Genomic DNA, 13,028 nt, shown 5'->3' on the forward strand with positions numbered 1-13,028 from the left:
GCGGCTAGGCCCGTGAGCCATGGCCACTGAGCCTGCGCGTCTGGAGCCTGTGCTCCGCAACGGGAGAGGCCACAACAGTGAGAGGCCCGCGTTCCGCAAAAAACAAAAACAAAAACAAAAACAAAACTGAGAGTCCAGAAAAAAGGTCATACATTTACATTCAATTGATGTTTGACAAGGGTGCCAAGACAATTCACTGGGGGAAAAGAATAGTCTTTAAAATAAATGGGGGGGGGCTTCCCTGGTGGCGCAGTGGTTGGGAGTCCGCCTGCGATGCAGGGGACACGGGTTCATGCCTCGGTCCGGGAAGATCCCACATGCCATGGAGCAACTGTGTGCCATAATTACTGAGCCTGCACTCTACAGCCCATGTGCCACAACTGCTGAAGCCTGTGTGCCACAACTACTGAGTCCATACACCGCAACTACTGAGCCCGCATGCTGCAACTACTGAAGCCCGCACGCCTAGAGTCTGTGCTCAAGAGAAGCCACTGCAATGAAAAGCCTGTGCACCACAACAAAGAGTAGCCCCCACTCACCACAACTAGAGAAAGTCTGCGCACAGCAACAAAGACCCAACGCAGCCAAAAGTAAAATAAAATAATTTAAAAATTGAAATAAATAAATAAAATAAAATAAATGGTGCTCATACAACTGAGTATCCACATGAAATAGAATGAAACTGGACTCCTACTTCACACCATATACAAAAATCAACTCAAAATGGATCAAAGACCCAGTATGAAGAGGAAGGAATATTAAACTCTTAAAATAAAATACAGGTGTAAATCTTCAGAACCTTGTATTAGACAGTAGTTTCTTAGACATGAAACCAAAAGCACAAGAAACCAAAGGAAAACAGATATATTGAACTATTTCAAATTTTAAAACTTTTGTGCTTCAAAAGGCACTATCAAGAAAGTGAAAAGGCAATATAAAGAATGGGAAAAATATTTGTAAACTATATATTTGCTAGTGTTCAGAACACATAAAGAACCCTCAAGATCTAAAAGACAACCCAATTTTAAACTGTGCAAAAGATTTGAATAGACATTTTTCCAATGAGATATACTAGTGACCAATAAACACATGAAAAGATGCTTATCATTATTAGTCATTAGGGAAATGCAAATAAGGACTACGGAGTAACACCACCTCACACCCACTAGATGGCTATTTTTAAAAATGGAAAATAAAAAATGTGGGTGAGGATATAAGGGTAGAACCCTTATACATTGCTGACGGGAATGTAAAATGGTGCAGCCACTATGCAAAACAGTTTTACAGTTTCTCAAAAAGTTAATATAGTGTTACCACGTGACCAAGCAATTTGACTCCTAGGTATATAGCGAAAAGAATTGAAAATATATGTTCACAAAAAAACCCTTCTACACAAATGTTCATAGCAGCATTACTTATAATAACTCTAAACTGGAAGCAACTCAAATGTTCATTAACTGAGGAACAGACAAACAAAATGTAGACTATGCATACAATGGAATATTATTCCACCATAAAAATGAATCAATCACTGATACATGTTGCAACATGGATGAACCTTGAAAATTTATCCAAAGTAAAGAAGCCAGACACAAAAAAGGCACATATTGTGTGATTCTATTTATATGAAGTGTCCAGAATAGGCAAATCCATAGACAGTTAGTAGATTAGTGGTTGTCAAGGGCTAGAGCTTTGGAGAGAGTGGGAATAGGGAGTGACTGCTAATGGGTATAGGATATTTTTGCAGCAATAAAAATGTTCTGTAGTTAGATAGTAGTGATGATTGCACAAATTTATAAGTATACTAAAAGCTACTTAATTGTGTACCTCAAAAGAGTGAATTTTATGATATGTGAATTGGATCTTAATTACAAATTTTTTTAAATGAAGGCAAAAATAAATCTTTATTTTTTATACCAAAAAAAAAAAATGCTGGGCTTCCCTGGTGGTGCAGTGGTTGAGAGTCCACCTGCCGATGCAGGGGACACGGGTTCGTGCCCCGGTCCGGGAAGATCCCACATGCCGCGGAGCAGCTAGGCCCGTGAGCCATGGCCGCTGAGCCTGCACGTCCAGAGCCTGTGCTCCGCAACGGGAGAGGCCACAACAGTGAGAGGCCTGCGTACCGCAAAAAAAAAAAAAAAAAAAAAAAAAAATGCTGAGAGGATTTTTCACCTGTAGACCTGCAACAAAAGACATATTAAAGTGAATTTTGGGGGCAAAAGGAAAATAATCTCAGATGGGAAGCAATTTACTGTAGGAAGGAATGAAGAGCAATAGAATATTATAAATATAAATAATATTGATTGCTGAATATAATAATGATCATATATTATGAAGTTTAAACAATATGCAGAATTAAAATACATTACCATGATACCCCAAAGATAAGAAGGGGTGAATAAAGTTAAAGGTCACTGTATTGTCTGGGAAGTGATAAAAATACTAATATAAAGGTAGACTCCAAAAAAAAAATCAATTACACATGCTGTAATCACTAAGAAAAACACTAAAAGAGTTACAAAAGAAAATATAACAAACTAATAGACAGGAAACATAGATTAATAATTTTTAAAACTTTATTCATCTAAGAAATGGGACAAAGAAGAAAAAGGAACAAAGAATAGATAGGACAAAAGGAAAACAAATAGTAAGAAGTTACACTTAATCCCAAACACCTCAGTATTTTTATTAAATGAATGAACTAATCACTGAAATTAAAGATGTAACCTTGAAACCAACACTTTGCATTAAAATAAAGTGATATTATAGTTTAATCTCTCTCATAAATATACTTACAAAAATTGTAAACAAAATATTAACAAATCAAATCTGATGATATATACAAAAGTAAATTATACAGCCTTATCACATGAGGTTTATTCCAAGAATACAAGGGTAGTTTGACATTTGAAAGTCAGTAATCTATTTCACCACATAAACAGAATGAAGGAGAAATTTTATATGATAATTTAATAATTTTTAATATGACATTTAATAATTTGCAATACTCATTCATGATTTTTAAAACACTCTCAGGAAACCAGGAATAGAAGGAACACACTTAATCTGATAAGGAGCACACATGCATGCACACATGTGCACACACACATTATATACAACTAACATCCCTGATGGTCAAATATTGAACACTTTATCCTCTAGGGCAAGACAAAGGTAAGAATGTCTTGTACTGGAGGTCCTAGTCAATGCAATAAGGCAAGAAAAATAAATAAATTTATAAATATTAGAAAACTATAAGGATTGGAATGATATTATCTTAAAAAGTCCAGATACTTAACAGATAAACTCTTAGATAATAACTGTTAAACAAGGGCACTGAATTTGAGACTAATATAAAAAATATATTTCTAAAGATCAACAAAGTTGACAAACCTTTAGCTAGACTAAGAAAGAGAAGATTCAAATAACTAAAATCAGGGCTTCCCTGGTGACGCAGTGGTTGAGAGTCCGCCTGCTGATGCAGGGGACGTGGGTTCGTGCCCTGGTCTGGAAGATCCCACATGCCGCGGATCGGCTAGGCCCGTGAGCCATGGCCGCTGAGCCTGCGCGTCCAGAGCCTGTGCTTCGCAATGGGAGAGGCCACAACAGTGAGAGGCCTGTGTACCACAAAAAAAATAAAATAAAAATAAAAAAATAACTAAAATCAGAAAAGAAAGATGAGACTTTACAACTGATGCCACAGAAGTAAAACTGATTATAAGATACAACTATGAATAATCATATAGCAACAAATTTGATAATGTAGAAGAAATGGATAAATCCCTAAAAACCTGTCAAGACTGAATTATGAAGAAATAAGTAGGCTGTAAGTAGGCTGCAAAAGCAACAAAAGCAAAGATAGGGAAGTGGGACTACATCATAGTAAAAAGCTTCTGCATTGCAAAGAAAACCATCAACAACATGAAAAGGCAACCTACTGAGTGGGAGAAAATATTTGAAAATTATATATCAGATAAGGGACTAATATGCCAAATATATAAAGAGCTCATACAATCTGATTTAAAAATGAGCAGAAGATCTGAATAGACATTTTTCCAAGGAGAACATACAGATGGACAATAGATACATGAAAAAAATGCTCAACATCATTAATTATCAGGGAAATGCAAATCAAAATCACAATGAGATTTCACCTGACACTTGTTAGAATGGCTATTATGAAAAAGAGAAGAAATAACTAGTATTGGTAAGGATATGAAGAAAAGGGACCACTTGTGCACTGTTGGTGGAAATGTATTTGGTGCAGCCACTATGGAAAACAGTATGGAGGTCCTCCAAAAGATTAAAAATAGAACTACCACATGATCCAGCAATTCCACTTCTGGGTATATACCCAAAGGAAATGAAATCAGTATCTCAAAAAGATATCTGCACCTCTATGTTCATTACAGTATTATTTACAATAATCAAGATATGGAAACAACCTAAGTGTCCTTCAATAGATGAATGGATGAAGATGATGTGGAATATACATACAATGGAATATTATTCAGCCATGAAAAATAACGAAATCTTGCCATTTATAACAACATGGATGAACTTCGAGGGAATTATGCTAAGTGAAATAAGCCAGACAGAGAAAGATAAACACTGTATGATCTCTTTTATATGTAGAACCCCCCGAAAAAAATAAATAAGTTCATAGATACAGAGAACAGGTTGATGGTTGCCAGAAGAAAGGAGTGGGAGGTGGGAGGAATAGGTGAAGGGGGTCAAAAGGTAAAAAGAAAAAAAAATGTGGTGCATTACTGAGCAAAAACAACAATAAAAAAGCAGCAAAAAAAAATTTTTTTTAACGTATGTGCTTGCAATGCATAAGCCCAGAGGGTCTTGTTCAGTGTAGTTAAATTTCATGAACAGACTATTACTCCATAAATTATAATGTTACACCAACATTGAGTATTGCATTTATTCTAGCTTTGCTTATGCCTTTTCATTCAAAGAGTATGTCAAAAGTACACAAAAACATGTTTTCAGCAATTTTATAAAGACTGAGTAATGCTGCAGAAACTAAAATATATTGCAACTTGAATACAATGCATTCTCTCTAAAAGCAATGACACAGCTTATTAAAATACTCACTTTGAACTTTATATCACCATCACTGAAACTAGGGAGAATTTTAAATCATAAAATAAACTATCAATTATAGAGAGGATATTAATTTTACGTGGCAATGTATGATTCTGATAAATTTACCTTTACAAAGTAGAATGTACATTAAGTAACTTTGTAGAAATCAACTGATACATGATTCAGTATCAACATTCATATGCTAATTTTGACCTCTATTTTTTTTTTTAAAGAGTTTTTTTTTTTTTAGAATTTGGCTTTTCTTCTTTTCTTTTTTTTAAATTTATTTATTTATTTTTGCTGTGTTGAGTCTTCGTTTCTGTACGAGGGCTTTCTCTAGTTGTGGCAAGTGGGGGCCACTCTTCATCGCGGTGCGCGGACCTTTCACTATCGCGGCCTCTCTTGTTGCGGAGCACAGGCTCCAGACGCGCAGGCTCAGTAGCTGTGGCTCACGGGCCCTGTCGCTCCGCGGCATGTGGGACCTTCCCAGACCAGGGCTCGAACCCGTGTCCCCTGCATTAGCAGGCAGATTCTCAACCACTGCGCCACCAGGGAAGCCCATAATTTTGACCTCTATTTTAAGAAGAGCCAACTTTGTTTCATTTTAAGAAGTCATAAGCCACACTGTAAAATTTATGTACTATTTTCCTTATTTTAAAAAATTCTTTTAAGTATGGAGAAGTAGAATATGCGGTAAAAAAATCATACCTCTTGTGTCCTGGTATCTTCCCAGATAGCTTATCAAAAGGGAAATAAATACGTGCACAATTACCTTGTGCATAAGTCTAAAATCTATAAAAATATGCATCAGGCAATAATAGATTAATATACTGAGGTGTCAGATAAATTGCCACATGTTGATGAAGATAGCTTGATTGATGGAGTAAACTACCTTCATTAAATTGGGGTATGTTTTATTGTTCTCAAAAAAGGAGACAATAATAGGTCACACTGTAATTCCATTTTTTTCTCCAGTGGAAGTACTTTTTGAATTTAGAAAATTTTTCACTTATAAAAGACACAAACAAAAAGACAAATTGAAAAACAAGAATGGAAAAGAAACTGAAATGGGAGATTATATCTATATCTGTTATAGTTTCTTTCATATAATTATATTATATATTTTGTATAATTGTATATAAATATATAATATGTTAAACTATGTATATAATTATATACAACATATATAGAGAGAACTCCTACAAAACAATTATAAATAAATAACCCAGAACTCAATTTGTTTTTAAATGGACAAAAAGCTTAAGCAGACACTTCCTAAAAGAGGACATCCAAACAAGCATGTTAAAAAGGCTTAAAATCATTACTTATAAAAGAAATGCAAATTTATATCCCAATATGACAGCACTACACATCTGCCCAGAATGACTAAAATGAAAAAAAAAAGAAAAAACAATTCCAAGTGCTAAAAAGGATATGAACTAATCAAAACTCAATCTCTACTCAAGTTTCTCTGAGGAGTGGAAATTGGTACAACCACTTTGGAAATTTTCTGCTGAACAGAAGACCCAACAATTCCATTTCTAGATTATGCACCAAAGAGCAAAATGTACATGTACATAAGCAGACATGTACTGGAGTGCTCACAGCAGCATTATTTACCTCCCCAAACTGGAAAGAACCCAAGTTCTTGGCTCCCCTGTATCTTCTTTCCCTCACTGATGATTCAGGAATGGGACTCGTTCAGATCCTTAAGTTGGTCATCATTTCCAATGTGACCCAGGTCGGGACTGGGGCTTGAAAGTGAATGGTGAGGGGTGTGGTAAAAGTAAAATGGCCCGTTTTCCATAGGGGCCAAGAAAACATGAGGTTGTTGAAGAGGGACTCCCCAGCAGTGCCAGAAACAAGACCCAGCAGGTCACCAGAAGGGGAAGTGTCAAGACTGAGGGACTTCCCAAGAGGGAACACAGAAGAAAGGGCTCCTAGTTTATCCCTGGTCTCCAAGGACTTCTGCTCACCTGCCCTCCCCCTGGCCTCCTCCCTGACCTCCCTGCCTCCAGCTGTGGCCCCTCCAGCCCAGTCCTCATTCCAGCTATGTCTCTCCACAGCTCCCCACTGCCCTTCAGAGAAAGCCCCAAATTCCTTAGCCCAGCATTCAAAACATGTCAGGATCTGCCCCCCAACATTCCCTTTGCCCCTAGTCTTCATCCCGGACTCCAGGTTCTCCAGATCCCCGACATCTGGACATCTTCACAACATCCCCATTCATCTGGTTCTCACACCTTCGCACGTGCTGTTTCAGCCACCGGAACTCTCTGCTCCCCCTGGCTGTCTATCAGCTTCCTACTCAGGCTTCAAAAGCCAGTTCAAATGTCATCTCCTTTGTAACTCTTTGGCCTCTCCAAGGCATGAGTCACTCCTTCCTCTGGGGTCCGTCCTTCCACCAGAGCACACTGCTCATGGTGTTTTTGGCAACATTCTGAGCAATTTCTAGGCGGGAACCACGTGTTGCTTGGTTACTGCTGAATGGCAGTGGCTAACCAGTGCCTGACAGACAGTAGGTGCTCAAAGCATTTGTTACGTGAGTGACTAAACGCAAGAAGATGCTTTCCATCATAATGGATTTTGAAGCTTACCCTCAATGTTGAAACCCATGGAGACCGTACACTCCAAAGATAAATCTTATTCTTTTTGACTCTTCTTTCTTAAATTCAGTGCATTGAGGATCTGTATGCACTTGATAAGGATAAAAGCTCCAGAGCTCCAACATTTTCTCCCCACGTCAGGGCCTGTGCACATGCCACTCCTTCTACCTAGAACACTTTTCCCCCCTGCTTCTTTGCTCTTATCCTCAGGTTTCAGCTACAATATTGCCTCCTTAAAGAGGCAACCCTCTCTGTCTAAAATGCGTCTCCCCTGCAGTTCTGGGTGCCACACACACCTTTGTTTGTCTCCTTCTTGGCAACTGTAATATTAGGATCTGTTTAGCAAATGTTCCTGGTTTTGTGTTTATGACCTGTCTCTATCCTGAAGCATAGGCTCCCAGAGGTTGAGAAATTTACCTATTTTGTTCACGCGGCATCCCTAGTGCGGAGAACAGGGCATGGAACATAACAGATACTTAACAAGGAGCTGAAGAACGGTGAATGAGTGACAGAGTCTACAAATTGCTGTGTCCAGTCCTACAAGGAGCAGGCCCCAAGGCAGCCCCCAAGAGGTCTTGGTTTCTCCATCCACTTTGTCACTGTCCTCAGGAACTTCCCCCCACCCGGGGCAACACCGTCAGCTCCCAGGGTCTGAGTGACCATGACCGCTGTCATCAGATTAGCATCAAGAAATTGTCATAGAGGGACGTTGGGTTGCCCAGGGTCACACAGCGAGTTCTTAAAGCGGAGCTCTCAGGCTGGGGAGGAACCAGCCTTGTGGTCCTGGATCCAGAAGGAGGCTCTGCCTCTAACTCATAGTGGGACCTTGGGCTATTCTTTTCTCTGGGCCTCAGTTTCCTCACTTGTAGAATGGGGGCAGTGGCCCTGGCCTGGCTAAGGGAGCGTAAGGCGGGTGCTGGGCACACTGTAGGTGTGTGAGTATTGCAAGTTGCCTTTTACATAGTTTGGGGAGGGGGGCGGTGGCAAAGGGTGGGTTGGGGGTGTCTGAGGACAGGTGTGCCAAGACCCTGGGATGACAGCTTAGTCAGTAGGAGCTAAACATGAGGGGAAAGGCCTGCCCAGCCTGTCCCACCTCTGAGCCTGTGGAATCTTTTAGTCCGTCTCTCTCTCCCAGCTGGGCCATGAATCCCTGTCCACACAGCCTCTCCAAGCCCGACTGCCTTTCCCTACAGGAACTTCTCCAGCCTGTGCAACCTCTCCCAGCTGAGGCGCATGCCCCACTCCCAGCAAACTCTCCCTTCCTGTGCCATCTCTATTTGCCCTTCACTGTGCTAGGCAACCCCACCCAGACTGTGCAGCCTCTCTGGGCTCCCGTAACCACACCTCACCCCAGCCCCATTTCCCTGCCCCCCGACCAGGAGGGGCTGTCTGTAAGGCAGAGAAAAGAGGATGCTTCAAACCAGAGCTGCTTGAAGTCACCAGGCAGGGGTGTGGGGCTGGGGTGGGGTGGGGGGCAAGGCTGGCGACCTGCCCTTTATCCCATCCTTGCCCAGCACGCCCCCATCAGCCTGCCCTGGCCCTGGCCCAAGTAGACTGGGGGTTACTGGTTCATACTGGAAAAAGCCCGCAGGTCCTCGTCCCAGGCTACATCATCAAGCCTTCTTGGCAGATGAGGAAATAGAGGCCCAGAGAGGCCCAGAGTCTTGCCCAGGGTCACAGAGCAAGGAGGCCTGAGCAGGGAGCCAGGCTGGTGCATTTGCCCCACCTCACTCGGGACGATATGAGTGGCCAGATCCTTCCTGGGGGCTGTGAGGACCCGCAGGCCAGGGCCCTTTTGCAGGTGGCCTGGCCATCGGGGGCCCTCAGAGGGACCACTGCTCACACCCCGGGGAATATTGTCAGGTTGTTTCAGAAGTTCCAAGTTTACTCAGAGCTCTCATTTGAGCTGTCGTAAAAAGTCCCTATGGCCGGGCGCCAGGTCGAGAAGTGGGGGTGGTGCCACCTGTGAGCCACGAAGCGGGGGGCTCCTCTCAGCCCCCCTTCCCCTGCCCCTGGGGACTAGGGTGCTGCAGAAGGCACAGAAGGGGAGAAGCGAGGGAGGAAGGGGCTGTGATGGGGGGGAAGACCGCCACCCCAGGAAGTGTTTGTTCCCTTGTCTTCACAGCTTTCTTCCCTCTGCTTGTACATGACTCCCTGGGTGACCCTAGGAAACCCCAGCCCTCTCAGAGCCTCAGCTTCCCCATCTGAGAAAGGGGGGAGTAGAATCATAGAATGATCATTTATTGAGGCTGAGTATATGCCAGAAGCTACAACAAGTGTTCTGGGTAATAACAAGACGATTATTACCAATGATATTTAAAGTAAAACATAGTAGCTGCTATTTCTCATGAGCCACTGCTAAGCTCTTTCCCCTCAAAATGGCACTGGCTCTGTCTGTGTACCACCAAATCCCCAGGACCTAGGACAGTGCTCAATAAATACACATTGAATAAAACCTCACAGCAAACCGAGATAGGCGTTCTTAATTTCCATATAACAGATAAGGAAACCAAAGGTTCAGAGAGGTTAAGTGACTCACTCCAGGTCACACAGGTACTAAGTGATGGAGATGGTACTCAAACCTAGGTCTGACTGTTTTCAAAGCCCCAAATCACAATCGGTAGTGTGGTGATGAGCCAGATCCAGGGCTCCCCAGCTGACTGTGGAGACCTCCCAGCTGTGTGGAGAAGTTGAGCCATCATTCTGGCCTGCCAGGGTTCTGAAGGCACTGGCTCCCCTTGCTGGGAGGAAAGATGCCCTTTCTTCCTTCCTTCCTTTCATTCATTTATTTATCAGGCCCCACGGTGGTCCTGATGCTGTGGAGAAGCTTTAGGTGGCCTGCTTTACTTGTTCTATCTTCTCTTAAACTGGCCCCCTCCTCCAGCAAGCCCCCTTCCTCTGCCTATAAGCCCCTTTGGGCTCCAGTCCCCACCTCCAACCCCTTTCTCTTCCTCGATGGGCAGGCGGGAGCCTGCAGCACCTGGGGCGCATCCTTGTCTTGCTCACCTGCCTCTCCTGGCCCAGGGTCTTGGCCACGTCCTAACATAAGGGCTCTTAGTTTCCTCCACTGCGGGGATGTGAGTATCCAGACTCCCTGCCAGGTGTGGGGCGGGCAAGACTAGGGCTTCTGCTGAACCCACCATGGGGAACAGGTGATCGGGGCTCCCCCTCTGGGGTCTGCCCAGCCCCCTTGATCCAATGCCCCTCTCAGAAGGTGCCCCAGGACTATGACTCTTGCTTTTTTGTTATCCTGTCCAGCGGGTTGCCACCCTGGGGTTCCAAACCCAGCTCTGCATCTTATGGTCACAGCTGACCTGGGGCAAGCTTCTCCTCACTGAGGGGCAGTCTCCTCATCTGTGAAATGGGCTGAATGAGGCCACCAGCCTCACCTGGTGTTGTGAAGATGATGGGAGAGCTTCATGCGCCTGTTGCATGCTGAGCGCTGGCCCCGGGAGAACCAGAACCCAGGCAGCTGAGGGAGGTGGGACTGACTGCACGTTCCCTAGTGTGTCCCTGCACCTTCCATGGCTCTTGGAAACTGGCCTTTCTCCTCCACAGGCTCCAGCCTCCTCATGATGCAAACTTCCTTCCTGGGCAGGCCCCCAGCCAGCAGCTTTGATATTTTCATTCCCTTGAATCCTCACAACCAGCCCTACAAGGACGGAGCTGCCATTCTCCCCATTTCACAGATGAGAAAACCGAGGCTCCACGAGGCTAGAAGAAGAAGAGAAACTTGCCCAAGTTCACCCAGCCAGGAAGCCGCATGGCTGGATTTTGAACCCGCCAGGTTTTCCCCACTCTACCATGTGCTTCTAAAACCCCCACACTTTCCCCCAGGGGAAAGCAGATGTCCTCCCAGGAGCAGCCCCTGACTTTTTAATGCCCCCCCTGCCCTGGGTCCTCTGCATCCTAAGTTCCCCTCCAGGCGTTTACTCACCTGCTCCTCTGCCAGGAGTGTGTCTGCCTGTTTCCTCCTTCCCCCTTCTTTCCCCCAAGTCAAAATTCAACCCATCCTTCAAGGCTCAGCCTTCCTGAGTCTCCTCATTCCCCTCTCCTCCGCACACACAGAACCGATTTGCCTCTCAGCATCGGCGCATCCGCCGTGTTTTCATGAGAAAGATGAGGAGACAGCATGTGGAGGGCAGGGCCAGCCTCCAAGTCACCTGCCGACCCTGCTACATACTGGTTGAGTCACCTTTGGAAAATCACTCTACCTCTCAGAACCTGTATTTCTCTGTGAAATGGGCACACCAACCCATCTTAAAGGAGATAAAACACAGAACCTGGTACAAAGTCGATGCCTCCCCGCTTCCCCAAACAGACCCCGTCACACTCATGCCCATCCCTGCCCGGCTCAGCTGCCCAGAACCATGATGACTGTCACATCATGTTCATTCCGGAACCAGCTTTCCCTCCCCAGCCCCTGCCTTTTGGAGGCTGGTTTCCACAACCTCAGGGGGTCATCTCAGCCATGCCTCTGCCTCTGCCTCTATGTCCCTGGGGCCTCTTGCAGACCCACAGAGAGGCACGCCAGGCATCCTGAGCTGGGCTGAACTGTCCCCAGGTGTGATGAGGCCACAGGACCCCTGCACGTCTTCCTGGGCAGAGAAGGTACCTCCTCTCCGCCCCCCCCCCCACTCCAGAGCGGTAGCTAGAGGTGAGTTACCTGCTGTCCTACTTCCTTCTCAGAAATCCATTCTCTCTGTGCTTCGGGCAATCCGGTGGGCTCCCAGGGGATGGCAGCTGGGCTTGGCGTGAGGGATGGGTGTCTGGAAGAACAGGCAGGGGACTGGGGTGGGAAGCTGTAACCTGCCCCAAGTCACCGACCAGACAGCACAAGACCTGTCACCCAGACGGACGGCAGCTGGGCTCCGGGCAGGCGGGCCACGCAGAGGCAAAGGCAACCATCAGTCACGTCCCAAAGAGGTCACACGCGGACAGAAGACAGAGGTTGTTGGGCAGGGACCGATCACCTGCATAGCGGATGGACTGACAGCAGCCGAGGGCTGGCCCGTCAGTCAGACAGGAGAAGTCAAGCAAAGAGGTAGCTGGTCACCCAGGCAGACAGACAGACAGACAGGCAGACAGGCAGGCAGGCACACAGACAGACAGCCGTGTGGCTCAGTCACGCGCAGGGAGAAGGAGGCAGGCAGTCGAACCCCGAGCCCTTCGGTCACTCAGCAGAGAGACGCCAGTGGCTCCGCCAGAGGCGGTGCCTGCCATCCCAGCCCCACCGCGTGCTCAGGGTGGGGAGGAAGGGGAGGATGTGGTGAGCCGCTCCCCAGGCCCCGCCCATAGAGCAGCCGGCTCCTCCCCCAGGGAGCGAGAAAG

General features: G+C 45.0%; 1 protein-coding gene across 1 annotated transcript in view; it reads right to left on the minus strand.

Annotated features, from left to right (window-relative positions):
- IL21R (interleukin 21 receptor) overlaps positions 1–12,769 on the minus strand; it is a 32,616-nt gene extending 19,847 nt beyond the window's left edge. Inside the window, exon 1 of the mRNA XM_082644121.1 lies at positions 12,364–12,769. The gene's annotated coding sequence lies outside the window, so the exon portion shown is untranslated. The remainder of the gene's footprint in view (positions 1–12,363) is intronic.
- Between the last annotated feature and the right edge of the window lie 259 nt (positions 12,770–13,028).

Source organism: Mesoplodon mirus (assembly GCF_964341445.2).
Source record: "Mesoplodon mirus genome assembly, chromosome: 15".
Lineage (NCBI taxonomy): Eukaryota > Metazoa > Chordata > Mammalia > Artiodactyla > Ziphiidae > Mesoplodon > Mesoplodon mirus.